General features: G+C 45.9%; 1 protein-coding gene across 4 annotated transcripts in view; it reads left to right on the forward strand.

Annotated features, from left to right (window-relative positions):
- Positions 1-26,638, forward strand: part of LOC119969061 (interleukin-1 receptor accessory protein-like 1) — a 1,781,127-nt gene that overhangs the window by 278,148 nt on the left and 1,476,341 nt on the right. The window lies entirely within an intron of this gene.

Raw genomic sequence — 26,638 nt, forward strand, 5'->3', positions numbered from 1 at the left:
CATGTAGCATAAGCTGCTTCCTTGATGTATGCTTTGACAAAGGAAACTCCAGACTATGAAATGAGGTCAACTTGTTTATTGAACTATTAACACAGTTCTTAAATGAGTTTGAGTCTCTGCTAATCTAACTGTAGTAACTCTGTCTATCTTTACCAGCCTGCTCTAAACCACATGCTGGGTGTGATGCTGTTCATCAACCCTGATGTACTCTCTCGATGTCTGTCTGTGGAAAGAGGCAGAGCATGTTTGCCCTGTCCTTTTATATGGGTTGTGAAGTGCCCCCTTGTGGTAATGCCACCTCTGGGTGTCCTGATTACCCATTGGTTGTGTCCTGTTGTAATGACCTATTGGCTGTTTGACTGTATGTCATGACATCTGTGATGCTCCCTCTAGTGGTTACTTAGTTGTAGTGTATTTACATTAACCCCTTGTATATATACAGTGATGCATATTACCACAATCTGAAACCGTAAATCCAGAGGGGAGGGAGTGGAGAGGCTAAAATCTTAGGTGGAAGTTGCAATCAGAATGGAACGACGTAGCCGACTCTTCTTCCATCCACTTGTATCCACTCTCTGTTTTTCCCCTCCACAATGTTGTCACTTGGACAGCATATCAGGATATCAGGCTCCCCTGGAATTATTGCAACTCTTGCTACCAGTGGTAAGTGGAGCTGCATGAAATGGGCCCACTTGCAGTACAGACTGCAAATGAGGCCTACAAGGATTCCAAATGGCAATCGTTCCAAGGCAAATTTCTCTCTTAGGATAGTGATGAAGCATGTTTGGAAAACATTTCTGGCAGCTGAATAATTAAAATCACACTAACATGCACTCTACCTCCAGTCCTAATTGAATGGTAGGATGCTCCTGATCCAAATTCTCATTGGGGGCTGTAGAAGAGAGATCCCAATCATGCAACTGTTAGTAAAGGAGTCCATCCCTATTGCCTGAGATTTGGAGCCAATTTATAGAACGATCAATGAGCTGAACTGTACTTCCAATGAATTTTAGTGCTTAGTAGAAGAGATAATTTATACACAATTTCTCTATTCTTTATCAATTACTATATGATTGTTGATGGCACTAACATGGCTGAAAAGAAAAATGCAAAAATTGGGTTTTTAAGACTTTCGTACTGAAGCAGCATCTAAATGATCAGTGGGCTTAGTCTGGATAGGAGACATGATGAAATGAAGGTCACCTATTACATGATTGCTTCATAATATATTTTCGGAATGTGAGTTAATAGTGTTTAAGTTTGAGAATTTTTCACTAGGCTTATAACCTCCAGTACTCCAAGACTAAATAATAAGTTGTATGGAATAAATTTAGCCTTTCACTCCTACCCACAGCATTAAAGTTCTTCCAGCACTTGTATTGCTGTCTATCAAATCTCTGTTATCCATCGCCTTTCTTTTTTGCAAGAAACCACTGATATTTTCTTCCTCTAAAGATTGTCATCAGCCTTCCTGTGTCGTCGTGAATGTTCACATGTATTACTAGTAGATTAGTAAATGCTGTTGTAAGATATGGTTCATTTTAGTTAGAGATTTCATTTATTTGTCTGTGTATTTTCAGATATATTTTGATTTTACTGTAGTCATCACTTAGGGCATAAAAATAGTGGGACAGAGTTTCCTCAGAGGTGTCCTGATCTTCTGTCCAGGTATGGAAGACGATTGAGTGAACCCCACAGAATGCCATACATGGGATAATAATTTTGCAGGAAGTTTATTCCCATACTGGCAGTGTAAAGCTGCATATTCACAGATTCTCAGTGATTTACAATTAGCCAATGATTGCATAAATATTTTCTTAAATGCAAAGTGAAATAAAATGAAATTTGTCACACTCCCAGAATATCATCAGCTGCTCTCCCCTTTGACAGAGAGCGAGCTGATTGGTGTTGATTTAACCTGAGGGTCACCATACCTCAGGCGAGGGGCAAGGTATGGGAATTAAACCTGTGCTATTGGCATCTCTGCATCAGGACCCAGCTGTCCAGCCAACTGAGCTAACCGACCCCCAACAAATGCAAAGGAACATACAATTGGTCAATAAATTTGAATGAGGGGCACGGAACTAAACAGGATTGGAAACTGCTTGCATTTTGTTTTGGTTTATATTAAAAAATTGCATCAACAGTTTTATTGACAAAAGTCCTTTTGTAGAAAGGAACAATATCACCAGAATTAGATTAATTTTGAAAATGTCTTCTGTAGTAATGCAGATTCTTTGCAATGTTATTGCTTTTAACAGCTGAAGCATTTTATTTTATGTTCACAAATTAAGAAAATTATCACTCAGTCTGTTACTTTGTGGAGTATATAGGGAATAATTTAGAATTTGAGCTATAGAGTGAAATTGATGCCATCAGGCTGATTTTTATTTCTGTTGGCATCATACAATCCATCAATATTGCTAGAAAAGCCAAGGGTGAGCTTGACAGCTCGAGGAGTCCTAATGGACGAAATAATCAACATGCCCAAGGAATGCAGTGCAGCAATAAATAAAGCCAAAAGAATCTTAATCAACATAACTGAAATAACAGGTGGTGGAAGTTGTACTGCAAGGCGCTCTAGCCAGATCATATATGTCCAGTTCTGATTTTGAGTAACATTCAAGTAGTTCCTTGCTTCAGACATCTGTATGGGATAAGGCTGGATAGTCTTGGGATTTTCAGCCTGCAGGTAAAGCATTCTGAGAGTTGAATTTTTAAAGGTAATTAAGAGGGTAAATGGTATGGAAAGGGCCAATCAGGAATATTACTGTAAAATACTACAGGTTCAAACTGGTAAAAGCTAATTTTAGGACCGATATTAAGGAGGTGAAAATGATGGGATGGGACAAATGGCCTTCCTCTTCAATGTGAGCAAAATATGATGTAAGTGTCACCACAGTACCATAAGACCAAAGGTTGCTGTCCCCTTTGAGAGCTGACTGGTGGTGATTTAACCTGAGAGTCACCACAACTTAGGGCAAGGTAATGTCCTTCATGTCTAACCTCAGCCAGTGCAGGAATTGAACTCGCACACTTGGCGTTGCTTCGTATCAACCATCCAGCCAACTGAGCCAACCGACTCACACTTGTCATGTAAACATACATTAAAGCTACATGCAATTCTGGGGAACATGTAGATGGCGCCATGTTCTGGTACATAGAATATGGGAAAGAAGCATATAGCAGATGTTGGCTGTGAAGATTAAATGTTTTTTATATAGAAGCTTGTGAACAGTGAAAATGAAGGAATTCTCCAGGGTTGGCTTTAGTAAATATGCCAGTTTAAAGGTTGTAAAATTAGAAATCCTGAGGAGAGAATGTTTGCAGTAATTTTCATATTGCAGAGCAAATATTAATCTTACTTTTCTTGCTGGAATTTGAAAGTTTTGATAATTTCCGCATGCAAATTGTGTGCTCAGGTATCAATTTATGATCTCTGTACAAATAACTCTGTCCAATATGTAGTTCTATGTGTTTGAAAGAAAAAATGATTTGGCGGGGCGGCCTTTTATAATCTCCTAATAATTACTGTTCATGGAAATTTCCTTACAATTGAACACAGCCTGTTTATGATATACCTACAATAACAATGCCTAAAGAATATAAAATCCTTCTCGGAAGGTTTGTCAATGCATTAAGATGCTGGCACGTTACTGCACTCCCAGAAATGGCTGAAAGTAATGAAAGTTTCAATAAAATATTTGAAAGGGTAACCCCAGTGCGCTAAAAGGTCCCAACGTCTAACCAAGCCTGCAAAGTATTTCAGTATCACTCTCCAGATTTATTAAATGTATTTTAACCACTTAACATCATTAGAGCCTTTTAAAATTTGCTCAGGGTAATTTCCACTATATATTTCGCCCATTCTTCTGTTTATAAAAAATACTATTCGTATTCTTCTTTAGTATATGTTGGCCTTTGAGGTCCATTGTTCACATAATTATTTTCTGCCCATGAGACTTTTGGTTTTGAAATAGGTGGGATAATGAGTAATCGAATTTCTGCAACGCTCTGAGATTTCACCACAATGCTGGCGGAAGATCAGAAAGTCCAGTTAAAGTGTACATGGTCATTAACATGAATGGAGAGAAAATTATGAGCTGGAAACCACACAAGCTGAAAAGTCTTGTCACGGGTTCACTTTTTCCTCAGACCATTGTAGTTTAGTAGCTAGTAACCTGGGCATAGCTGCTAATAAGGAATTGTGCTCTCTGTTATGTTCACTGTCTGTGGAGTGTTCTAGTTTTGTTCAGCAGTGACAGAAAATAGTCATACTTCTACATGGTTTATCGAATTTGAAAGTAGCACGTTAACACATGCTTACTATTAAAGATCATAGGGTTATATAAAAACCAGTTGATTTCCTAAACTGCAGCTTTCGCTTTAGTTTAATAATGTACGTTCAGAGTGCAGGGAAGACAGTAATGATTTTTACCAAAATTTGCCTTGTAATAGATTGAACGAACTTCCTGGAAGGGGGTTGGGGGGTGGATGAAAGTTCTGTGACCACAGCTACATGCTGGCCGCTGAGGAAAGCTTACAATGCAACTGAGCCCATAGAACATAGAACAGTACAGCACAGAACAGGCCCTTCGGCCCTCGATGTTTTGCCGAGCAGTGATCACCCTACTTAAACCCACGTATCCGCCCTATACCCGTAACCCAATAACCTCCCCCCCCCTTAACCTTACCTTTTAGGACACTACGGGCAATTTAGCATGGCCAATCCACCTAACCCGCACATCTTTGGACTGTGGGAGGAAACCGGAGCACCCAGAGGAAACCCATGCACACACGGGGAGGACGTGCAGACTCCGCACAGACAGTGACCCAGCCGGGAATCGAACCTGGGACCCTGGAGCTGTGAAGCATTTATGCTAACCACCATGCTACCGTGTTGCCCCGTTTTACTTGTTGCACCAGTGGCTTTTAGAAAATGTTTATTTTCAGATTGGTTAAAATATTTTGCCCATTGTTTCACTGTGTCCTTCTTCTACCTTGAGACCAGGTGAGGTACTTTATCATAATAACACCATACTTTTACAAGTAAATTATTAGGTCAACAGGATCAACTTTTCATTTGACATGAAGATTAATAATAACTTCACCAACGGTATTATTTGTAAGAAGGGGAATCCAGACATCAAATGGAACAATTTGAGAGCAATGATCAGTGAAATAACTTCTGAGCAGGGACTGTTATGAGTAGTAAATCATTAAATACTTCAATAAAGATAGCTTGGTGGACAGAGTTGAATGATGATGAAATGTCCTCTGTATCTGCATCTGATTGGTTGAGAGCAGTAATAGGATTGTAGAGCAGTCAAAAATGCAATATTTGAAGCAAGAAACTTGACATGCTTGAGGGGTTTAGGAATAAGCAGAGCAAAGAGTTGCTTTGTGATGCTGTAATCCTAGTTTTCTTTGTTATTGAAGATATATAAGGTTTGTATATTTTAGTCACTAACTTTTGTGCAAAGCAGTCAACAAAAATAATTTGATCATTTCTAAATAATTGGTATTATGTTCCAACACAGCTGGTGTCAATCGTGGGTACCACTCTTTCCTCTGAGACAGCGGCTTAAGTGTTCAAGTCTCACTCCAGAAACTTTCAGCAGAAAGGTTAGGCTGACATTCAGTGCCATACTGAAGTAATGCTGCACTGTCAGAGGTGCTGTCTATGAGATGAGACACAGAGGTGAGTTCTCCGCCTCACCAGCCGCGTGTGTCTCGGCAATGTACCGTCGCTGGCAGAGGAATTCTCTGCTGGTCAATGGGATTTCCCATTGTAAACCACTCCATGCCGCCGGGAATCCCACGTGCGGGGGTGCGCTGCCGGCGGATCAGAGAATCCCACCCACAGAAAATTCACCCCATTGTAGACATAGAAGTACACAAAACTAATTTGTAGAGCAGATGAAGAATTCTTCTCAGTGTGCCGGCCAATATTTGTTCCTCATCCAATTGCAACAAAAATAAATTGTCTCATCATCAACGCATGCCTGATTGTGGAATTTCTTTGATTGTTCAGAGCTTTGAGACACCCTGAGGTTGTGAATGGTGATCTTGAAAGGCATGTTTTCTGTTTTGTAAAGCTCAGCTGTGAGCATGCACAGAGCAATACATGTGCCGAGATTTGATTAATTTACGGTATCATCCTGATCGTGTTTTAAGCTCATCATTACAATCCTTACAAGACTCAAAACAACCCATCTGCTGAAAGTTTTAATAGGATGGGATGATGTAGCACCATGGACTGTCCAGGGATAGTGTTGTGCAGTTGTGGGATTGCAGATCTGTGGATTTGCACACTAATATCCCCAGGAATATGCTGAGTGGAGGCCATAGCTTTCTCTTGTAGTTCAGGAAAAGAAAAGATTGTAAGAAGAGTCAACACTGAGTGACAATTGACCATTTCGGCATGGTTGGTCAAGAGTGGAATTGGTAGGGGTCTGGGTTGGATTTCCAATTTACTTCCTTGGGTTGTTTGGTATGTGGAGGGAATAAATACCCTAAAAATGAAAGAACAGGGGCGGAATTCTCCGACCCCCTGCCGGGTCGGATAATCGGCATGACACCACATGCATCGCGCCACGCCGCCAGGACGCAATTCTCCGCAGTGCCATCAGAGCTGGCGTGGTCGGCGCCCTGCCGGTCGGGGTATGCTCCGACTCTCCGGCCCGGGCCGGCGCGCCGATTCTCTGGCCCGGATGGGCCAAGCGGCCATCACAAAAAATCCAAGTCCTGCCGGCGCCGTTCTAACATCCTCTGAGCCGGCGGGACCTCGACGTTGAAAGGTCCGGGGCGGCCTGTGGGGGGGGCGGGGGGTTCCTCCGTAGTGGCCGGGCCCGCGATCGGGGTCCACTGATGGGTGGGCTGGCCTCTCTGGCTGGGGGCCTCCTTCGCTCCGTGCCGGCTCCTGTAGCCCTGTGCCATTTGGCGTCTGGGCTGGTGCGGGAAAAAAGGCCACTACGCATGCGCTAGTTGCCGGCCCAATTGCACATAAGCAGACCCCATGGCGCCGGGTTCACGCCGGTTTTATTATGGAGCCTGTAGAATTAAACATATTAGATCTGGTGTAATTTTTTAACATCACGGGTAGTATTTTGTGTTCATCCCCTTGGTGTGTTCTGCGGCAGCGGAGGCAGCCCGCAATTGGTTGGTGGCAGGATCTTCTGTTCCTGTCGCTGTCAATGGGGTTTCCCGCTTTATGCACCCCCCACTCCATCCGTCGCCAGGAAACGCGTGGCAGAGATTCGCCATTGGCGTGACTGAAGACTCGGGCCCACATCTTTCACGGGCATCACACTCAAAAGGATGACCCAACAGGGTTAAAAAAATAGTTGTGATTAGCACAAATAACTCTGTTATATGATAAGATTGATTAAAGTGAAACAGATCAAAATTATATGGCAGGAAATACCAGAAGACACCAAGAAATCTGAATCCCCCAATTTCTCTTCAAATTTGTTGAAGCCCAATCTTTAGTAGCAATCTGATCAAAGACAGAACGTGCTGGGAATACTTAGCAGATCTGGCAGAATCTGTGGAGAGACGAAGAGTTAATGGCCTGGATTTTGCAGTCAGTGGCAATGCAAGTGTGTTTTCAGCTCAGAGCATTAAATAATTCTCAGATAGATAACCAGGAAATAAAAGCTACTAAAATCAAATAATTTCTGAAAGATTTTACATAGAACAAAATAAAGATTGGGATATCCACATGTGTTAAAGGTAGTATTTGAAAATAGCTAAAGGTAGCTTTAAAATAATTTTCAAAAATCTAGTAATTAATCTTTATTGAGACATTTAAGTGTGCCCCATGAATTTACAATTATTTTTTATTCAGAGCCAGCACTATTGCTCAACAGTTATTACTCAGATTGTCATTAAAAACTTAGTTATACTTGATTGAACAAGGTTTATGGGATTTCTCACAGCAATATGTCAGCAGAGAAGGGGAGTTCTCACCACATCAACTGCTCTGTTAATTGCTGTCTTGTCATGGAGGAGATGATGGGGTGAAGGATGTGGTGCCACTATGCAGCCTGTCGTGGAGAAATGAGTGAATAATGAAACTTCAGGATTTACACATTCATCTGAACTTGTGTTAAATTCCAAAGTTGTGGTCACTTTCAGAGTAGTGATGATGGCAATGCCGATGCATTGCTGTCAAAAACCCCTGAAAAATCTGGACCAATCTTTCAGGTCAATAACCTTCTGTAAGAAGGTCATTAATCTGAAATGTGAGCTCTGTTTCTAACTCCTCAGATGCTTCCTGACTTGCTTCGTATTTCCAACATTTTCTGTTTAGATTTTAGTTTTACCATCCACGGTGTTTTGGTTTAATATTTGTGTCACTAATGGACACATTGGAAAATTAATTTAGTGTAATGTAAAAATGTAATTTGATGTTTGCTGAATTTTCAGTCTCAAAGCACTATGATTAATTGTTTAGCTTCTGTCTGACGTGAGGGGTATTAGAATTCCACAGGTTGTCTTAAATTTTTTGAGTTCAGGTGTCTCAGTTGACAGCTCGAGATTGAGTCAGTAGAAAGTGTTGGGTGACTCTTGCAGAGGTTACTATATTACCTGCTGTTCCTGAAACCTGATGACATCCAAAATAACTGTGCCCTTGACAGTTGAGAGACTCTTAATAAAGCAAAAATATCTGATGAGCATTATTAAATGGGTTATTGAGTTGAAATTAAATTGGCATTCCCTGTTTGCAAGAGTAACATATTAAAACTCAATATGCTAAAGACCGCTAAAGATGCTGTTAATAATTTGCTCTGATGACATTATTTACACTTGAGGTTACATTCAAGCAAAAAGCCCTTGTCATTGGAACCAGTGATTATTGTTGTTGTAGGGGAATGAACAAATACAAATGTGCACAGTGTAATTATACCAACACTGAACCAGATAGACTTAGCAAATAAAAACATTCCATACAAATGGGAAATTTAAATGAAGAAGGAAGCACAACTCCGTCACGGAATATTCTGAACTCCTTCATATGCAAGCCAGTACTCAACATGAAATTAATTAACTGCAGCAATCAAATAATTTGTCAATCCTCCTGCAATCATCTTTTCATGTAAAATAATATCCTGACCACATTGCCTCTTGGCAACTTTTATAAAGGCACTTTCTTTCCAAACGCGCATATTCCTGCCAAATGTGTAGCAAACTCATGGGTTACAGATTAGCTCGGATTTTGTCTCATAGAATAGAATCATAGAATTTACAATACAGAAGGAGGCCATTCGGCCTATCGAGTCTGCACCGGCCCTTGGAAAGAACACCCCACTTAAGCCCACACTTCCACTCTATCCCTGTAACCCAGTAACCCCACCAACCATTTTTTGGACACGAAGGGCAATTTAAAATGGCCAATCCACCTAACCTGCACATCTTTGGACGGTGGGAGGAGACCGCAGAACCCGGAGGAAACCCACACAGACACGGGGAGAACGTGCAGACTCTGCACAGACATTGACCTAAGCCAGGAATCGAACCCAGGTCCCTGGCGCTGTGAATCAACAGTGCTAACCACTGTGCTTCCATGCCGCCCAATCCATAATTGTGATGGATGTGAAACTGTCAGCATTTGCCATCATTCATCCTCTGAAACTGATAACAGTTTCATGTATCTACAAGTTAAAATTGGAAAGCAACAAGTTACTGTCAGTGATTCTCTGCTTTTCCACAGGGTGGGCTCTTGAAGTCCTCACAGATGGAAATCTTTTGTGTCTTGACCATCCACTTTTACACTCCTGTTCTTCCTACAAAAAAAACCCGAAGAAAGTTGAGCCTTATTAAATGACGTCTAACTGGGTTTTTAATAGTGCATTTAGTCATTATAGTGTGTTAAAATATCCTTGGCATTGAAAAACAAATTGAACAATTATGGAATGTCAAATTTCTCGATCAGGATAACAATTCCACTGGTCTTGTCATATTTTCATACCCTGGAGGGTGATGACCAATCAATCCATCAATGTTCATCAACCTCGCCACTCTTATTATCCTATGGGAAATTTGCTGCAGGTATAATTGCTTATACATAACCAGAATAAAATTACATCAGCGCTACATGTCATCACAGTGCAGAGCCAACATCACAACCAGAAAATAGAGGGGAGAATATAGAAAGAGTTTTAGGTCTTTATGGTCTCTCCATGGTACAGATACAAGTAATGGACATGAATGTGGCTCTGTTCTCCAAAATGTTTCCTGCATCAGGTTTTGGTGGTGTATTGGGAATAGGGCTGTGGAGAGTTGGGAAGCTGTCCGATTCAGGGTAAACACTCTGCCAACCTTGAAATTCTGCCTTCCCTCTGCTCTGGAAAGCACCATACTGAGGAAATGGCCTGTTTTTTCAGGCGCAGCCTGCAGAGAGGTATTCTGGCCCAAAAGAAACTGCTGTTGATGGCTGCATCTTCATAGTGATGCTCATCTCCCAGGATATACAGTTACAGATTCGATGCTGACTAAAGAACCAATTACCAGAGGTGGCGGAATGGGGGAGGAGTGTGACAGGCGGTGGGCGGGGGATGAATGGGGTGGGAGGGAGTGTGGCCGGGGGGCGGGGTTGGGGGGTAGAGAGGGGGAAGTGTGTGGGGAGGGGGGTTGGTGTTTGAGGGGTAAATGCCAAATGCACTGGAAATACCCGTGTCACAGCTGATATGGTTACCCTGAACCAGGCCACTCACACTCTCATTCCATGTGGAGCCCTCTCTCAAACTGGCCACATCTGGAAAACATTGCACAAAACAATTAGTATTCACCTGAAGACCATCTTCTGTTGGTACTTTCCTGTTGTCCATATGAGCTATACCACTTGGGTATGTTTGCAAAGTGGGCAGAGTTCAGTGTCGGAGTGCAGGAAGGCAGTTCGGACTTGAAGGAAAACATCAAGAACAGATTCTAAAATGCGCAAAGCCTATGAAGGTCATTGAATTTAATTGCATACCCTTCACAGTTGTGCTGGTGACTGTTGGGGATGGGCTTTTACACAAAATTGACTTGGTAATGCCAGGTTGATTTTTTTTTCCTCTAACCGTGCTGGCACTGCATCTTGCTCTGAAGCGGAGGGTTCGTGGACAAATCTTCAAATTATACTGCCTAAGTACTAAAAACAGTTCCTTCCTCTGAGCAACAACTTGTTTGTATGAGGATGCTGTTCCTTGGCTCAAGGGAGATTTGACTTTCGCAATGTTGATTAAACACAAATTGGAATGAAATTCCCCCGGTTCTGATAACATGACCTCCCGACAAATTTCAGTCTAAATTTATACTTGCTGCAGTCACCTTTGGTGATATGAAATTTCTGATAGGAAAAATAATTACTTTTCATCACAAAGCAAAACATTGTCACACTCTAACTCAGCAAATATTGGGACGTTGGGGAATTCTGGAAGCTTCCATTGTGCCTGACCCCAGTCAATTTGCTGCTGAATTCCTCTTCGCGCTTGGGAATCCAGCTTGAGCAAACCAAGAATGACAAATAATCAAAAGTCTTTGGTTAACCTCCTAGTTTTTGCATTGTACACTCTTGTAAATGTAAGTGAATGAACTTTGCTGCAAGTTACCTTCAGCAAAGCTCATCAACTTAGATATTGGCACAAGTGTTTTATTCTTTTTCCTGGGTGGTGGTAGTGGGAGATGGTGTTAATTTTGAGCACCAAGGAGGAAACTGACTAGGTAGAAATAACATGAAACGACTTCCGGTTGCGGCTATGACTAGCTGAGCCGCACATTTGGAAGCTCCTGCGACAAAGGTGTTTTCGGGCCAATTGGAGGGCCCCAACGGTGCTGAAAAGACGAATCCCGGTGGGGGAAGGTCCCCTGAGGAGAACTAGACCGATTTTATGGTCGGTACTCGGAGTGGAGCGGCAAGAAAAGTGGCAGCAGCTCCCCAAAAAAAGCGGGGGAAGAAAATCAAAATGGCGGCCGGCGGCGCTCCGGAGGGATGGAGGAAATGGGCGGAGGAGCAGCAGACCGCTCTCCTCCGTTTTTTCACGGAGCTGAAAGTGGAGCTCTTAGAGTCCATGAACGCGACGACCACCAGGTTGGTGGGAGCCCAGGCGACCCAAGAGGCGTCGATCAGAGAGCTGCAGCAGGAGATGACCGCGAGGGAGGAGGAGGCCACGGTCCTCGGGGCAAAGGTGGAGGTGCACGAGGCACTCCACCTGAAGTGGCAGAGCCGTTTCGAGGAGCTGGACACTCGGATGAGGAGGAAAAATTTGAGGATCCTGGGCCTAGAAGAAGGCCTGGAGGGGTCGGATCTCCCGAGATATGTTGCGGAGATGCTGAACTCCCTGATGGGGGAAGGGGCCGGTCCTGCGCCCCTGGAGCTGGAAGAGGCATACCGGGTCATGGCCAGGAGGCCTAGGGCAAACGAGCCCCCGAGGGCGGTGCTGGTGCGGTTCCAGCGGCTATGTGATCGGGAGAAAGTCCTGAGGTGGGCAAAAAGGGAGAAAAGCAGTAAGTGGCAGAACTCGACGGTAAGGGTGTACCAGGACTGGAGTGCGGAGGTGGCAAAGCGGCGGGCCCGGTTCAACCGGACGAAGGCGGTGCTACACGCGAAGAGGATCAAATTTGGAATGCTGCAGCCGGCGCGCTTGTGGGTCACCTACAAGGACCAACATCATTATTTTGAGTCCCCAGAGGAGGCCTGGACCTTTGTACAAGAAGAAAAGCTGGACATGAACTAAAACCTGGGAGCACCGGCGGTCGTAGCCGCCTGGGTACTCTTGATTGAGCAAGTGGCCCTTATCTTTTCAGGCCAGGTCGGAGCTGGGTAACAGTTTCTTGGATTGCTTGGCTTTTCTTGAACGTTTGACTTTTTGAATATCTTGAAGGTTTCGAGTTGTTTGGTGTTTCTGTATATTTGAACTGTTGAAATTTCTATTGCGGGTCGTTTTCTTCTTATGGTGTGTTTCTTCCCGTTTCCAACTTCCCTTAGTCATTTACCCTTTTTACCCCTTTTTCTTCGGGTGTTTGGTCCCCTTTTTTTTTGTTTTTTCTTCCCTCTCTGGTTATGGTTATCTGTGGTTATTTATACTGTCTGATGGAGGGTGATGGTTAAGCACATTGTTAGTTGATAGCTATTTAAGTATTTTGTTATTTAAGTATGTAGTTAAGTATTTATGTATTTAGTTGCCATTGGGTATTTATATTGTTAAGTTGGGAAGACGGGACGGGGGGGAGTGGGTTGATCATGCGGGTTTATCTCTGGGGTTTTAAGGGGATCCTTCACGGGCGTGGATGGGGATGGGGGGGAGTGGAAGATGGCGGGGCGGGGTGTGGCCGGGCGAAAGCGCGGGCTTTCCTCTGTTTTTCCCGCGCGCGGGATGGAGGAGAGAGGAGGGGAGAAGAGTGGGACGTGGCCAGTAATGGCGGCCTTTCCCGCGCTGGAGCGGGGTCAGAGTGGAATGGCGGGGGGGGGGAGGTCCCTCCCCCCCCCTCAAACCGGGAGGAGTCGGAGTGTGGCAGGAGCAGCCGGGTCAGCGGAGATCAGCTGACTCTCGGGAGTACGATGTTGGGCACATCGCGGCTAGGAGGGGTCCTAGCCGGGGGGGGGGGGGGGGGGGGGGGGGGGGAGGGGGGGGGGGGGAGGGAGGGTTAGGGGGAGATACCGGGTTGCTGCTGGAAAGACCAGGGACGAGAAGGGGAGAGCTGGGGGGGGGGGGGGGGGGGGCCATCGCTATGGGAAACGGGTCAGAAAGGGAGGGATGACCCGGGGCGAGCAAGGGACAGAACATGGCTAATCGACAGGGAGCAGGGACGGGTCGCCCAGCGATCCGATTGATTACGTGGAATGTAAGGGGGCTGAATGGGCCGGTTAAAAGATCAAGGGTCTTCTCGCACCTGAAGGGACTGAAGGCTGATGTAGCGATGTTGCAGGAGACTCACTTGAGGGTAGCAGATCAGGTCCGCCTGAGAAGGGGGTGGGTGGGACAGGTGTTCCACTCAGGCTTGGATGTCAAGAACCGGGGGGGTGGCGATTCTGGTGGGAAAGAGGGTGTCGTTCGTGGCGGCAGAAGTGGTGGCAGACAAGGAGGGCAGGTATGTGATGGTGAGGGGTAGGTTGCAGGGAGAGAATGTGGTGCTGGTGAATGTGTATGCCCCAAATTGGGACGACGCGGGCTTTATGAGGCGCCTGCTGGGCCTCATCCCGGGACTGGAGGCAGGGGGCCTGATCATGGGAGGGGACTTTAATACGGTGTTGGACCCTGGGCTGGATAGATCGAGTTCCAGGACGAATAGGAGGCCGGCAGCGGCAGAGGTGTTAAGGGGGTTTATGGAGCAGATGGGAGGGGTAGACCCATGGAGATTTGGTAGGCCTAGGGCGAGGGAGTATTCTTTTTTCTCCCACGTCCACAGGGTGTACTCCAGGATAGACTTTTTCGTATTGAACAGGGGGCTGATACCGAGAGTGCAGGACACGGAGTACTCGGCCATTGCGATATCGGACCATGCACCACATTGGGTGGACGTGGAATTGGGGGAGGCGCGGGATCAGCGCCCGTTGTGGCGCCTGGATGTGGGGCTGTTGGCGGACGAAGAGGTGTGCAGAAGGGTTAGAACGGGCATTGAGAACTATCTGGGTACGAACGACACGGGTGAGGTGCAGGTGGGGACGGTCTGGGAGGCCCTGAAAGCAGTGATTAGAGGAGAGCTGATCTCCATAAGGGCACACAGAGAGAGGAAGGAGAGGCAGGAAAGGGAGAGGCTGGTGGGGGAACTCCTAGAAGTAGATAGGAAATATGCGGCGGCACCAGAGGAGGGGCTACTGAGGGAGCGGCGCAGTTTACAGGCCAGGTTCGACCTACTGACCACTAGGAAGGCGGAGACGCAGTGGAGAAGGGCGCAGGGTGCGGCGTATGAGTACGGGGAAAAGGCGAGCAGGATGCTGGCACACCAGCTTCGTAAGCGAGATGCAGCCAGAGAGATTGGGGGAGTGAGAGAGAGGGGTGGGGACGTAGTGCAGAAGGGGCAAGAGGTGAATAGGGTCTTCAGGGACTTCTACAGGGAATTGTATAGGTCTGAACCGCCGAAGAGGAGAGGGGGAATGGAGAACTTTCTCGACAAATTGAGGTTCCCAAAGGTACAGGGGGAGCTGGTAGAAGGGTTGGGGGCGCCGATAGAGCTGCAGGAGCTAATTAAAGGGATAGGCCAGATGCAGGCGGGGAAGGCGCCGGGGCCGGATGGGTTCCCGGTGGAGTTTTACAGGAAATTTGTGGACTTGGTGGGCCCAGTGCTGGTGAGAGCCTTTAATGAGGTGCGCGAGGGGGGGGGTTTTGCCCCCAACAATGTCGCAGGCCCTGATCTCCTTGATTTTGAAGCGGGACAAGGACCCGGTCCAGTGCGGGTCCTACAGGCCTATCTCCCTCTTAAATGTAGATGCCAAGCTGTTAGCAAAGGTCCTGGCAACCAGGATAGAGGATTGTGTGCCAGGGGTAATACATGAAGACCAGACGGGGTTCGTGAAGGGACGCCAACTTAACACAAATGTCCGGAGATTGTTAAACGTGATCATGATGCCGGCAGTGGAGGGGGAGGCGGAGATAGTGGTAGCGCTAGACGCGGAGAAGGCATTCGATAGGGTGGAGTGGGAATACTTGTGGGAGACGTTGGAAAGGTTTGGGTTTGGGGAGGGATTTATCAAGTGGGTAAAGCTGCTCTATTCGGCCCCGATGGCGAGTGTGGTAACAAACGGGAGGAGGTCAGAATATTTTGGGTTCCATCGAGGTACTAGGCAGGGATGTCCCCTATCCCCCTTACTCTTTGCATTAGCGATTGAACCGTTAGCGATGGCACTGAGGGGTTCAGGGGGGTGGAGGGGACTGACAAGGGGAGGGGAGGAGCATCGGGTCTCGCTCTATGCGGATGACCTGTTGCTGTATGTGGCAGACCCGGAGGGGGGAATGCCGGAGGTTATGGAAATACTAGCGGAGTTCGGGGACTTTTCGGGATATAAATTAAATCTGGGGAAAAGTGAGGTCTTTGTAATACACTCGGGAGACCAGGGGGAGGGAATTGGGAGGCTCCCCTTCAAAAGAGCAGTAAAAAGTTTCAGGTACTTGGGGGTGCAGGTGGCAAAGAACTGGGGGACCCTCCACAAGCTGAACTTCTCTAGGCTGGTGGAACAGATGGAGGAGGAGTTTAAGAGGTGGGACATGGTGCCGCTGTCGCTGGCAGGGAGGGTGCAGTCAGTTAAAATTACGGTCCTCCCGAGGTTCTTGTTTTTGTTCCAGTGTCTGCCCATCTTCCTCCCTAGGGCCTTTTTCAAGAAGGTAACGAGTAGTATCATGGGGTACGTGTGGGCACATGGCACCCCTAGAGTTAGAAGGGTCTTTTTGGAGCGGAGTAGGGATAGTGGAGGGCTGGCGTTACCCAATCTTTCAGGATATTACTGGGCGGCAAATGCATCGATGGTACGAAAGTGGATGATGGAAGGGGAGGGGGCAGCCTGGAAGCGTATGGAGAGGGCGTCCTGTGGCAACATAAGCTTAGGGGCACTGGTAACGGCACCATGGCCGCTCCCTCCCACGAGGTATACCACGAGCCCGGTGGTGGCGGCCACCCTCAAGATCTGGGGGCAGTGGAGGCGACACAGGGGGGAAGTGGGGGGTTTGATAAGGGCACCACTAAGAGGGAACCACAGATTTGCACCGGGAAATACAAGAGGGGGATTTCTGAGCTGGCAGAGGGTAGGCATTAGGCAACTGAAGGACTTGTTTATAGAGGGGAGGTTTGCGAGCTTGGGAGAGCTGGAGGAGAAATTCGGGCTCCCCCCGGGGAACACGTTCAGGTACCTCCAAGTGAAGGCATTTGCCAGACGACAGGTAGAGGGGTTTCCCGTGCTTCCCGACAGGGGGGCGAGTGATAGGGTGCTATCAGGGGTCTGGGTCGGGGAGGGGAAGATCTCGGACATTTATAAGATTATGCAGGAGGTGGAGGAGGTACCAGTAGTGGAGTTGAAAGACAAGTGGGAGGCAGAGCTGGGGGAACAGATAGAGGATGGGACATGGGCAGACGCCCTAGAGAGGGTCAACTCGTCGTCGTCATGTGCGAGACTGAGTCTCATTCAATTTAAGGTACTGCATAGAGCCCACATGACGGGGACAAGGATGAGTCGGTTTTTCGGGGGTGAAGACAGGTGTGTCAGATGTTCGGGAAGCCCTGCGAATCATGCACACATGTTTTGGGCATGTCCGGCACTGGAGGAGTTCTGGAAGGGGGTGGCAGGGACGGTGTCGAGAGTGGTGGGGTCCAGGGTCAAGCCAGGATGGGGACTTGCGATCTTCGGGGTTGGGGTGGAGCCGGGGGTACAGGAGGCGAGGGAGGCTGGAATAGTAGCCTTTGCGTCCTTGGTGGCTCGGAGGAGGATCTTGATTCAGTGGAGGGACGCAAGGCCTCCAAGTGTTAACACCTGGTTAAACGACATGGCAAACTTCATCCAATTGGAAAGAATCAAATTCGCCCTGAGAGGGTCGGTGCAGGGGTTTTTCAGGCGATGGCAACCCTTCCTGGACCTCTTAGATCAGAGATAGAAACTGAGGTCGTGACAGCAGCAACCCGGGAGGGGAGGGGAGGGCGGGAGGGAGGAGGGGGGGGGGGGGGAGGGTGTGGGGGAGGGGAGGGGGGGGGAGGGGGGATAGCAACGAAGGAAACACGGTATCGGTGGTGTCACGGGCAAGGCCTGCCCGAGGACACTGCCAGAAATGACAAGATGGTCGGGCGGCCGGTTCGTCGGCGGGGGGGGGGAGGCGGGGGGGGGGGGGCGCGCGGGTAGGGGGTGGGGGGGATTCTTGTTAAGTAGGGGGGTTTGACTTTGTCTTGATATAATTCAAATGTAGGGGGGGTTAAAATGTTTGTACTCTGAAAAATTTCTTCAATAAAAAGTATTTAAAAAAAAAGAAATAACATGAAACAAAGCATTAAACTTAATGAATGAAAACTGGAGAAGTAAAATCAACTTTTAAAAGGAGGAAACTAACAAAATATATCGAGCGGTAAGTTTCTGGATCTCGGAGATTATTCATGGGTTTTGTGAGCACCTGAAAAGCAACCTCTATCATCCTGCTCCAAAGCGATATAAAAAGAGGCCATGCATTTCTTTAAAGGAAAGGGAAATTAGACAGAGAACCATCTCGTATAAGTTGTATAGTGCGGTTGGCAAAGATTGTGGAACAGTTACAAAGCATCCTTTGGGGAGGCGAAGAAGTTAAAGAATAACTTGACTTTGAAAAGACCAAGTCTTAGATAGCTTTCAAACAAACAGAGGATGCGATTAAATGTAAAAACTTTTTAAAAAGTCAATTTAGACCATGCTAATACAGTTAATAATTTCCTGATTAATGTGGATTCTGAAGCATTTCAATAACACAGTGTATGCACATTGCTTGTTTGAGGAAACGTGTTTTCAATGCTCATGTCATTTCTCATGAATAAAGTTTTTTTAAATGTTGAAGTATGTGCAAATTGTTTCATTCATTACTGGCAATAGGGAAGGGTTGGAATCACATGCTATTCAGTGGTTGGGGCTGACCTTGTGTGACTATCTGACTCAGTGCTATCTATTGGTCTTTGATTGTTGTGTAACAAAAGATTCTCAACACAGGTCAGTAAATGATCTATTCTGTTTATATCATTTTATTGCAACGGGTTCTAATTACAGCTTTCTTTAGGTGGAAACACTTGTTTCAAATGTTTCCCCAGTAGAGATCATAGATCATGGGCAAAATTCTCCGACCCCCCGCACTGGCCAGGCCCGCGATTGGGGCCCACCGATCGGCGGGCGGGCCAGTGCTGTGGGGGCACTCTTTTTCTTCCGCCACCACCACGGCCTCCACCAGAAGAGCGGCAGCTGACGCACCGGCGCATGCGCGAACCGGCGAAGGCCTTTCGGCCAGCCCCGGCGCCGGGCGGCGGGCATCAAAGGCCGCTGGAGCCGGTTTGGGCGCCAGCCGGTGTGGTGCCAACCGCTCCGGCATGGGCCTAGCCCCTCAATGTGAGGGCTTGGCCCCTAAAGGTGCGGAGAATTCCGCACCTTTGGGGAGGCCCGACACAGGAGTGGTTGGCGCCACTCCGCTACGCCGGGACCCCCCGCCCCGCCGGGTAGGGGAGAATCCCACCCCATAGATCATAGAATTTTCAGTTCAGAAGGAGGCCATTCGGCCCATCGAGTCTGCACCGGCTCTTGGAAAGAGCACCCTACCCAAGGTCAACACCTCCACCCTATCCCCATAACCCAGTAACCCCACCCAATACGAAGGGCAATTTTGGACACTAAGGGCAATTTATCATGGCCAGTCCACCTAACCTGCACATCTTTGGACTGTGGGAGGAAACCGGAGCACCCGGAGGAAACCCACACACACACGGGGAGGATGTGCAGACTCTGCACAGACAGTGATCCAAGCCGGAATCGAACCTGGGACCCTGGAGCTGTGAAGCAATTGTGCTATCCACAATGCTACCGTGCTGCCCCAGATGATGCTGATGATCTTCTATAGATGGTGGAATTAGGAATGTAGGAGATTGACACCTTAAGTAAAAATGTGCTTGTGGAGGTGCTTATAATTTTTATTGTTACACATGTATTTTTTGTTCCATTGGGTTAATATTTGTATTGTCAATGTTAACTTTAGTTTTTGCTGTGCTCTTTTGAAGCACCAGGCAGAATTTAATGACCCCCATTCCCACATCCCAGATGAAGGTTGGGAGGGGAAGGGCACTGTATAATAGGGTGGAATGGCATGCGGTAGAGGCACCATTGTTTTCCTGGCTCCCTGCCTCTGTTCCCCCACTCACTACCCCAAATCATCCCTAGATTAAATGTGGGGCAGGAAAGTTCAAGAACGACTTTGCATATGAAAAAGGAGTTGGAGTTGGCCATTCAGCCCCCCGAGCCTGCTCCGCCCATTTAAGAAGATCATGGCTATTCTGATAGTAACCTCAAATCTATATTCCATCTACCCCCAATAATCTATCACCGTCTGGCTTACCAAGAGTCTATCACCGCTGTCTTAAAAATATTCGAAGACTCTGCTACCACCTTTTCAGGAAGAAAGTTCCAAAGACACTCCACCTCCTGAGTGAAAAAACTTGGCTCACCTTTGTTCTAAATGGGCTTCCCTTGTTTTTAAACAGTGACCCCATTTCTCGGTTCTCCCACAAGGGGAAGTGCCCCCTCTGCATCCACCCTGTCAAAACCCTTCATAATCTTTTATGTTTCAAACAAATCACCTCTTACTCTTCTTAACCCCAGCGGATATAAGCCTCGCCTGTCCAACATTTCCTCATAAGACAACCTGCGCATTCCAGATATTAGTCTGGTCTACCTTCTGTGAATTGCTTCCTACACATTTACATCCTTCCTTAAATAAGATGACGAATCCAGAACACAGTACTCCAAATATGGTCTCACTAGTGCCCTGTACAACAGAAGCACAATCTCTTTACTTTTGTTTTCAATTCCCCTCGCAACAAGTGCTAACATTCTATTATCTTTCCTAATTACTTGCCGTACCTGCAGACTAGCTTTTTGTGATATGTGCAGGAGGACACTCAGAGCTCTGCAATCTCTCACCATTTAGATAATATGCTATTTTTTTAATTCTTCTTGCCAAAATTGACTATTTCACATTTTCCCACATTAAACTCCATTTGCCAGAAATTAACCCAGCTATATATTTTTGTAGCTTCCTTATTACCTCTCCACAACTTACTTTCCTACTTGTCTTTGTGTCATCAGTAAATTTGGCAACTACCCCATCCATCCCTTCACCCAAGTCATGAATATCAATTGTAAAAAGTTGATGTCCCGGCACTGATCTCCAAGGCACATCACTCGTTACATCTTGCCAATCTGAAAAAAATCTCTTTATGCCTACTCTGAGCTTCCTGTTAATAAACCTGATGGAACCATCAATTCACACGTGTTTCTGATATGAATATAGGCTTTAATCCACTTACTACAGAGCCAGCCTGTTACCCGTTGATGAACTCTCAGTGAACTGCAGGCTGACTCTGGACAAGTGTATTTATACAGCAGCACTAGGGGGAGGAGTCATAGGCGGAGCCAAGGGTGGAGCCCTGTACAAGCTCCTGAGCATTCCCAGAGCTACTCCCCCTAGTGGTTGGATAACGCTACTGCGCTTACAAAGATATAGTGTGAATTATCATGTTACATTCACCACAAAACCAAACTTCTATCCAAGCCATAATGTTACCCCCATAACATGAGCTTTTATTTTCTGCAATAACTTTTGATGTTGCACTTTATCAGATGCCTTCTGGAAATCTCAGTACAGTACACAAGCAGGTTACTTCCTCAAAGAACTCAAATAAGTTGGTTAAACATGATTTTCACAAAACCATGTTGCCTCTGCCGAATTGGCCAAGTGTCCCACTATAACTTATTTGATAATAGCATCTAACAATTTAGGCTGCACAGTACATGGGCAAGCTGTCAGGTGAAACCTGACAGGTATGACTGTGGCCTACTGGGAGGTTCCTCCTTCCTAGACATCTTGTGCCCAATGGAGGGATTCACTGGTGGCAAATGATGAACCTGGGAAGCCAACCCCATGCCTTTTGGAACGATTTCCTCTCTCCCCCGCCCCCTTCTTCCTGACATGTCCAACTAATCCTGCCCCACGTTCCTCTGCTCTGGAACCCCAACAATGATCTTCAGCCACGGGCTTACAGCAGTAGTACAACAGTCACCATTCCCAGGTACGCTGTTGGTGGGAATCAACAGGCCTCTGATTGGCTCTGCCTCTTGGAGAGGCGCATCTGCTCTGTAGGCAAAATTGCTGTGGCAAATTCCCCCTGAAGGAATCTGGAACTTTTACAGAAATCAGCAAGTTGCCTAATTGGGATTTAATTCTGTCAGGGACAGCAACGAGGTTGCCATGGTCTTGCCAGCTGCTGGTGCAATGCCATGACTAATAAATTTCACCCACTATGTGTCCTTATTTTCCATTCTGAAGTTACCATAAACAAAGCGTTGGATTGCTCACTGAGATTAAGAATTGGAGTGCTCACTGAGATTGTATTACTGAGGCTAATGGCATCAACAGTTATCGAGGGCACACCACTTTGCAAGCAACGAAGTAAGAAGATGGCATAAACAAATTTGAATTAGCCAGAGCACTGAAATGTTCAATTGTTAATATAAACATTCAAATTGATTTAAAGATTTTGAGCACGACCTACCTGCCGCATTATGCCTGATGGGTAGCATGGCGCAGCCGGTAGATGCCAGGAGATGCCTCTTCTGGGATCTACCCAGCACGTCACACCTCACGGGATCTAATGCAATCTCACGAGACATCGCAATATGGGCGGATCCCTTTTGAGCAAATCTGCATATTAGAGAGAGCCAGCTAGTGTCACTCCAGGACGGCGCAACATCGAGGGCCGAAGGGCCTGTACTGCGCTGTAATGTTCTATGTTCTAATATGCTCCCCACGATCTAAATAAGGCATTGGCATCTAAACTCTTCGCCTCGGAGAACTTGGGTGAGTGCTGTTCAGTGCTGGTCTCTACAAATGGGGGCCAGGCAGTACTGCACTTGTCGGGGTCTTTCAAGAGATTTGAGGTCCCCAAGTGCTTGCCCTCTGGGCAGAGTGGCACTGCCAGTCTGCCACCCTGGCAGTTGCAAAATGGCAGCTTGACATTGCCAGTCTGCCACCCTGGCAGTGCCACCTGCTGGTCGGGGCACTGCCAGGGTACCAGGCTGGCAATGCCAAGCTGCCATTTTCCCCAAAATGGGGATTGGGCCTGGGAGTGCCCTGTATGGGTGCAGTGGGGGGGGGGGGGGGGGGGGGGGGTTGCCGAGGAACTCTTTATATGTGAGTTGGGACTTTGTGGGGGTTATTTCGGGGGTTGTGTCTCGGGGGATCGAGAGATTGCGGCGCTGTTTAAAAACGTTCTACTGATTTCCCTGTCTTATGTTCCCAATTTGCATCGGCGACAAGTGTAAGGAGCACACAATTGCAAAATCTGTCCTACAGGTTAAAACCTGTCAACAGTAATCACTTTTCAAGCAAGGTGCTGAGTGACCTGAGAGGAACATTGAATGGGTGACGTTCAGGAGATTTGTGTCCAACAAAAGAAGCTCAAATTGAAAATGTCCTTAATGTACAGAATTGTATCTTTGAATGCTTTACAGATCCCAACAAGTTATCTGGAGAAAGGTGGTAGAAACTGATTCCATAAATAATTTGGTGAAAGCTGAACCAAGTACTTGAAGGTGAGGAATTTAGAAGGTTAAAGATGAAAAAGTGGGGAATTGAAAATAAACATGCCTGCTCTTTCAAATAACTGGCACATGCATGATGGGCCGATTGGCCTCGAGGGCTGTATGAATGATACATGTGAACCCCGATCAATATAAATGGCATTTGAAGCAAAGAATTTGACCATCACTCCTAAATTTCTGAATCTTTCTCCTAACATTTCCCTAAGCTGCTTTCCTTAAAAAGAATAATTGAACTTCAAATCTTTGTATGTATGTTGCTTTGGGATGATTGTGAACAACAATGGGCTTGATTCTCCGTCGGCGAGTCCCTCCATTTTGCCAGCAGGGCACTCATGCCCCTGGATTTCCCAATGGGGGTGCCCACATTAGGAAAGCCCATTGGCCGACTGCCGGATTGGAGAGTCCGGTGTCGGCGAGGCGCGTAGCACCAGAAAACAGGTGCGGCGGGATGGAGAATCCTGCCCAATATTTTTGGACATATTGAAGTTGATTTCCTTAGAAATATGCTGTATTGCAAATAAGAAGAATCAGAAAATGCATAATAAATTCCATGGGATAGGCTTGTGGGAAATTCAGAATTCGGGGCCTAAAATATAAGATAGTCGATAATTAATCCATTGAAGACTCTGGAGGCAGATCCAAGATAGAGATGGGCCAATGCTGAAGCAGCCAGGTTAAAAGGCCCACCTCCAATCACTGAAACATTGGCCTGGTTTTTCAGATCAGTGCAAACCCCCTTCATCTTTGGTCCCTTAACCTCCATATCCTCCTCCACTCTCCTACACCCCCACCACCCACTCACAACTCTTTCACGCCAAAACTCACTCACCTCGTACCCATTTTATAAACAGAACTCACAAACCCTATAATGACATTTGGAAGCATTGGTGAAGATCATAAATCTCTCAAAATAAGAATCAGACACTTGAAATACCATTTTCGGGGGGGGAAATCATAAATCTGTGAAAGCCATCAAACTCCCATTCCCGTGTGGAAAACTCAGAAGCACAGGATCCATGAGGGCTTTGCGACACAGCGAATTAATCAAACTGCCATTTGTCAGACAGTTGTGGAAACAAACTTTGCAATGCACAATCAATTAATTCATTTGGAAGGCAGCCGTGCCATCAAACCTGAAACTACTTGTGTAGAAAAATTAAAACCTTGCAGTGAAAAATCTATTGATATCTTTGAAAGCAGCCAAACGTTCCTGCATCTGTTACAAGTTTCGAACAGCCCAACAGATAGCTGCGCTGTTCTGTAAAGAATGAGAGAAAACTAGGGGGAAACAATGAGCTAGCGATCTCATGCTAGGCTCTCTTTTTCATATTGTAAAATGCACTAAAGCACTTTATTCAGTGTATGGTCAATTCTCACGCAACCGAAGAATTTTCCAACTTTATAATGCTGTTCTTTCACTTGACAGTTTGTCAGCTGTCAGACTTAACCTGGCAAATGCATTTTAATGGTCATTTACCTTTTCTAATCACAGAATTGTCATCACTCATTTGAGTTAGCATAAATATAATTTAGGCTGTTGAATTTTATGATGAACTATAAAGGAGGCAACACCATTTCTAGTCAGCTTTAAGTCTTCCTTCCTCCAATCCATGGTTCATACCTCCACTCTGCAGCTGTAATTTAGAAAGACTTCATAAAAATGGTTGTCTCCATGCCAGAAACACCAAACCAGCATTATGTAGGGCTTCTACCCTGCCTCCTATCCCACTTTGCTGAAAATAACCAGAGATAGATGTGAAAGCTGAGGTTCTGCTTTTGCTCCTCAGTGGCCTTTTTGTTCTGAGATAAAAGCAAATTCATGCGAATAGTGGAATCTGACACTAAAACAGAAAATGCCAAAATGCAGAAAAAGAAAAACACAGAAACAGATCTGACAGCAACTGCAGAGAGAAAGGTGTGAATGTTTCGAGTCTGGATGACTCTTTGTCAAAGCTCAAAGTTTTAACAAAGAGTCACCCAAACTCGAAAGGTTCGCTCCACTCTCTCTCCACAGATGCTGTCAGACCTGCTGAGATTATCCACTATTTTCTGTTTTTGTTGTGGCCTTTATTTTACTGTTTCCAGAAATCCGGCCCTGGAGTGGTTAACACAGATATGCATTTAAGGGATGGCTGGACAGATACGGAAAGAAGAAATAAATAGACCAATATGTTGACCCTTGTACGTGTGAAGCCATGAAGGTACATTGTTTGCATACGTAAACTGTATAAAAGACCACTTTTCAAATTGGCAATTTATTTCCTCCTCAGCAGTCTTTATTCACATCCAGATTTCATTAATATATGACTGAAAGTTTACGATATCTCACCTCACCTTGAGCAAGAACCCCTTGTTTTGAACTTTCTGACCATCCAATCACCTGCAGTTTCCATATTGCCAGAATATTTGGGCGGAAATATACAGCCCCATCACGGCGGTGGCATGCCGTAAAATGAGCCATTCAAATGGTCAATTGTTTTTTGTCGGGACTGTAAAGCCTTGACAGCGTAAAATTCTGCCCAGTGTTATCAACCTCATATGAGAGGCTATTCATCTCTGCGTTCCTCTACAAGAGAGAAGATTTTATTTCTGCCAATTTGACAGAAACTAGGTAAGCAGTTTAAATTATCCATGGGATTTACCTACCCATGCACTCACTGCTGCAGGCTAATCCTCCCTTCTGGGCTAATGAAATGGACATCATGCTGGGTGCTTCTTTAAAGATAGCTCTTGAGAATTCCAGCATTGCTGAATTGAGGTTGCTTTAAAACACACCTTTTTTCCTTTTTATCATTCAATGCAACCTTTTCCAAAATACAGAGCACTTAAATGAGAAGCCCAGTTTTGCACAAAGGTCTGATTTTCTTGCACAATTCCTAAAACAGATTTTCCACTCGTCTTTGACATTGGGCACATGTATCACTTTTTCCAGTCAAACATTTACAAAAAAATGACTAATAGAGAGGGCTGCCAAATTTAGAAGTGTGACAGAGACAATTCCTGACACAAGTCATGAAGTGGGGAATTTAGCACCTAACTGTGGCAGAACCTACTCCATAATGAGCCTTGTCTAACTCAGTGAATCGTTTCAAAAAATGATTCCGCCCAGTGATAATACAATTACCCCACTGCCTCCCCAATGATGCCAGACTGTGTTGCTCGTTCTGGGTGAGTGTGCTTAACACTCAATTTGGCTCTGTTTCGTTACATGGCTTTGGAGTCGCCAGGTATTGTTAAGATACCGCCACAAGTTTCAAGGTCAATTTCAAAGCAATAAAACCATACACCAATTAGTAAGTTCAAACAAGACACGTTTATTATATTACAGTAATCTACTAATCATGCATATAA

Source organism: Scyliorhinus canicula, chromosome 7 (genome assembly GCF_902713615.1).
Source record: "Scyliorhinus canicula chromosome 7, sScyCan1.1, whole genome shotgun sequence".
In the NCBI taxonomy this organism is placed as follows: Eukaryota; Metazoa; Chordata; class Chondrichthyes; order Carcharhiniformes; family Scyliorhinidae; genus Scyliorhinus; species Scyliorhinus canicula.